Source organism: Onychostruthus taczanowskii, unplaced genomic scaffold (genome assembly GCF_017590055.1).
Source record: "Onychostruthus taczanowskii isolate IOZ18803 unplaced genomic scaffold, ASM1759005v1 scaffold6, whole genome shotgun sequence".
In the NCBI taxonomy this organism is placed as follows: Eukaryota; Metazoa; Chordata; class Aves; order Passeriformes; family Passeridae; genus Onychostruthus; species Onychostruthus taczanowskii.
The window spans coordinates 9,919,000-9,924,223 of record NW_024503679.1 but is presented as its reverse complement, the minus strand read 5'-3'; positions in this window follow the sequence as shown (position 1 = coordinate 9,924,223).

Sequence of the window (5,224 nt, the reverse complement as noted above, 5' to 3'; positions counted from 1 at the left end):
AGAGAGGATAAACCCATTGCAGCTGAAAAAAAGCCTGCCTCAGAGAGAGTTTCTGTGCCAGCACAGGCTAAACCAGTTCCTAAAACAGAACACAGTTCAACACCAGAGAGTTGTTTTACATTTCTTTCAGAGACTTTGCCAACAGAGCAGTATCAATTTAAAGGCTCAGCTGCTTTGCTTCCTGGGCATCACAGCTACATCCATGAGCACTGTTCAGCCTGGGCACTACTGCATGAGCAGGGACAGGGTGCCCCATGTGCAAATTGCTTTTGAACTGACAAAAGTGCCCTTGCACCATGAGCACAGTCAGGCCCACTCACTGTTCACTCCTGCCAAGCAAACACATGCAGCACAACCAGGAAAAAATCATCTGCTCACACAAATCTGCCTGACAGGGATCAAACTCCCCATCAAACCTGGCTTGACACAGTCCTGCCAGCAAACATCTGTAGCAGAGACATGGCCTAAAAGTCACTGCTTTAAAGGGAAAGGCCACCAGCTGAGATTTGCTTTCCCTTTGATCTTTTTGAATGTTATATCAAAGCAATCCAAAGGGCCTCAGCTGAAGGGGTTGTTGCTGCACTGAAAAGGCAAAAACAGAAACACAAGAGGAGGCGGGGGATGAAGTACACACACACACACACCACAGAGCACCCTAAGCCTCCCAGAAATACAGGGGGTTCTGGCAGTATTAACTTTATTGTGGGTGCCTGTCACTGGCTATCTAAAGGCCAACCATGCTGCTTATATGACCCAAAATGTCTGATTGCATCTGGCCAGGGATTACATGTCCATATGCACAACCAAACCATTAATTAACTTATTTTTCTTCTGCCACTCATCAAATTTCTTTCAGAATGGGATCAGTTAAAATGTTTGCACAGATGGCAGCTTCCAACAGCAAAGGCTGAATACCACATACTGCAGACACGCAACGCAAAACTGCCATGACACTGCATTATCTCAATCTATGCACCTAATTGTTTCAAGCCCTTGAAAAATGTTACTGTTTAAACCATAATTTATGAATGGTCTCAGAGTAATCTGTGGCTGCAGCCAGCACAAAGTCATTGATCAGGCTGGATCCATTCACCCCTTTTGGACAGAGGCTAACAAGCTCTGTGATGTGATGGGCTCCTGTGCAGGTTCTCTGCTCCCAGGTGGGAATTCCACCTGCTCACGTCTGCTCCTTTTCCAGTGCTCCAGCTGACATCAGACAAAGATGTGCTGAGATGTGTTCTCACACAGCCTAAAGCAACCTGAAATAAGAATTCTGGATATCTGTGGATGTACACTCATTATCACACAGCGATTTCTATTTACCTGTTTACCCTTGTCCCTTTCTGCAAGGCAAGGCAGCCAGCCCCTGCAAGGATTGGTGACCTTGACACACATTAATTAGACAAAGCTCCCATGCCTGCTGTTATTCCCTGGAGGAAACAGATAGTATGACCAGAGCTCCTCAGGGGATGGGCTGTGTCTCATAGTGTCCTTGGAAAGCAAAACATTGCCACCACAAAAATAGTGAAAAAAGGGTATTTTAGAAAATCAGTGATCAGACCTACTGGGTATTTTCCCTTCCACAATACAAAGAAGGATGAGACAAACCCCAAATATCTCCCAAGAGGGGTAGAAACTCATAATCCTTTAGAGCAAATACTTAGAAAAACAGAAATCCCCAAAGGAGTCCTCTTGTACACATTTATTAGCAAGACTAATCTTGGCTTCTTAACTCCCTGATTATGCTTTCGAGGAATAAGGAAGAGAGTTTTAGTTTTCTTGGCAGTCCGACTGAAAACTGCCAAGATGAACAAGTAAGAAAGGTCATTTCAATATCTAAGCAAATGGCAGAAGCAGACTACCAAAAAATAAGACAGACATAATATAAAATGAAATGTGCTGGACAGAATTAATTCCCCCCAGCAAACTAGAAAAGAAGGCTGGTCCATATCCAGCTCACAATCTTTTTGCTTCTGTTACATCCTGTGTTGCCTTCCATGTTTGCTCCTCAGCAGTCTCATACTGTCCCTGCCCCTGCTCTTGGCCATTCCCATTTAGCCAAGCCTGCCTCTGAAGCACACGTACACCCATTGACATCACACACAAACACCTCTCAGAAAACAGAGCTGGAGGTCTCTCTGCACTGCCTTGCTCTGATCTATATCCTCGTGTTTGCCCCCAAAACCACTTTCTTCAATTTGACTTTGTGATGTGGACTCTTCATTAGAGAAACTAAACCAGGCTTATAGAGTCCTACACACCTGAGCTTTGATAAATTACTACAGGCTAACTTGACTCATGCATGGGAGTGAAATATCCTTAGATAGCTCATAACTGGTTATGTTTGTAATGAACTTTTTTATTTAGCATCCCTACTGAAATCCTTGATGTTACACTCCTGTGCACAAGCACCAAATATTTTTTTTTATTCACTGTTTTGGCATAGACAAGCTGAGTAGCAGTTAGCAGCATTAAGGCAGGTTTCTCAGCTGTGTAACAGGTATTGAGATGAAATCACAGTTGCATGGGTTTTGGTTTACAAATATCCTTCTCTGGGTGAGGGGAAGGATGAATTAGGCTTAGTCTCAACTGACATCAATTGCAAGGGTTGCAAACATAGTATGTTAGGTCAAATATACAATTACTCACTGGGAAGTGCTGTTTGTGTGCTTGAAAAATCAGTCTAATGGACTATCTCAGTGGCAATGGCCTTATTTGTGCATGCAGAGCATGACAAAGGATGCAGGTAAACCGCCTGGTTTTGATGAAAGAGCCTCAAAAAAGGCTTGAGGCGCAGACAGTTTACAGATGGATTACAGTAACTTGGCTTGTGCTGGTCAATCACAAAAGCATCAACTATATTAATTCACCTTAATGTAGTAACTGCATGATTCATCCTAAAATATTTATCAGCTGGTTTTCCCTCATCCACAAGAGCAAACATTTAAGCAGATTGCATTGGTTTAACTGAATGGATCTTATGCAATATTTTAGGGAAATTAAGGCTTCTGGACAAGGTGCTTCTGTTTGCAACCGTGACCCAAAGACAGTATAATTCAGCACTCCCTTATAAAGTTAATTAATTTGCTTTCATTCTAATTAGTCATGTTATCAGAGACAGACAAATGAAACCACAGGGTGGAAAGAAAGAAAACACAAAGGAGGGGGCAGAAAGCAAGCCTCTCCCAGTGAAAAAAGCACAATTTATATTTTGGTTTTTATTAACCAAATATGATTTAGCTGTTTCCAGTAGAGCTGGAAAGTCAATACACAGCATTTCTATCTGCAGTGATACATGCCTCACTTCTCCAAAGGATGATTAAATGGGTGTAAAAATCCATTGGGATATTTTCAGTGTGACATTTCTGCCATGACTTTATCCAAAACACAGAGTATCAGCTCTCAGGAAACATGCCACTTCCTAACTCAAAGCCTTCAGAAGGACTCAGTGGCAGCCCTGATAGAGCAGGAATTTCAGTGACAGTTTGATCATGTACCTTGCTCCATGGGGTTTTCATTCCCTAGAACCTATCACAAGAGAACGGTGTCAAAGTTGCACAGGCTGTAAATGAAAGAGGGTTTGCAAACACAAACTGCTTTGGGGCTTCCCTTGCACCTCCCTGCACTGCTGACCAAGGACACTTTCTGTGAGAGGAAAATGCAATTGAGTCAGATCCTTCTCACTGCAGAGGAGGGGGAAAATATTATTACCAAGGCCAAGGCAGCTGAAGCAGGGGGATTTCAGCTCATTATAATTGTATAATAATATTCTTAAATAATTCCCAGAGAAGTGGAGAATCAGGGAAAATTATGACAGGCAAAGCCTGGCTGCTGGTCAGAAATCCAAGCCAGTTTAACCACATCTGACCTATCTGGCATGGTTTTTTGTGGCAACTGGTATCAATAAGTCACCTTAATGTCAAGAGTGTGTATTTTTTCAGGAGTGGTCAGGATCTGATTTTTTGAATCAGATAACACTTCCGTTAATAAAACCTCTAGTCCATAAGATGATTAATTAATGTGACTAATATCAACAATCTTGAGAGCCTATGTGTCAAAGACAAACCAATCATTCCTTCCTTTGCTCTTTAATGTATTTATGGTCTTGTGCAGAGGAGGAAAACAGCCAGTAAAGGAGAAAGCTATAAATAGTAATGGGCAAGCAACTATAGCAATTTATTTTTTACCATGGTGAAATAAGAGTTGAAGCAATTAATACTGGAATTAGCCCACCTTAAAAAAAAAAAAAAAAAAAGGCACCAAAAAACCCAAAACCAACAAACCAAGCAGGGAGAAGTTTAAAACAAAAAGAGCTTCTCAATCCCTACTTCATCATGAACAAGCTGACCTTTGGGGAAAAAAGCCTGGGTCTCTTGGAACAGGACCAGCCTGGATTTCTATCAAAGCACTGGCAGTGGTGATTTTTGTGGTAAAACACTGAGATTAAAAAAAACAAAGCAAAATTATATTCTCATTTCTTAATGTCAGGTCTTTGCAGAGCTCCTGTAAGCACACAGAACATGGATGGTTGTGTAGCAGCAACCCGTTAGTGGTGCAAGGCTCTTTTCACAATCCCTGCCTCATCACTTTATACATCCCTAAAAAAAAAAATTAACCAGCAGAAGAATTTGGAAGCCTAGAAGACAAAACACCCAGCAAAACTTTCAGACAGTTTATCAGGAAGAGTTCAGGACATTTGAATTAGAAGCATGTTGATGGGGTGGTGTCTGCAGCTGGAAACCTTACCCAAAACTCAGCATAGGAGTGCACTGCCCAGGGGTAAAAATTCCTAATGGCATCCACTTCCAGAGCAGAATTTTTCCACAAAGAGATCTGAAAATACTCCCCCAAAAGAGGCTTATGACAGAAATCTCACCATTACTTGAGGACAACTTGTAGTTGGCAGGACAATGCCTTTACAAGAAGCTATTCAAATAGATGCTGCTGCACTGGGTTTTGCTATAAAAGCAAGTGAATTTGATCACCAATTTAAAAGTGTATTCACAATTGCTATTTGATATTTACAGAGAACCTTTAACCAATTCAAAACAAATTAGTCCTCCACAGAACAAAGGGCTCCTATATCAGCTTCACAGAGGCATATGACATGTTCTCATCATGCACATGAACAAACAGGAAAGAACGGATTTATTGTGAACTGGGGTTTTTGCTATAAATTAAAAGGCTGTTCCCTTTTATATGTCATGTGCATTTAATTTCACTC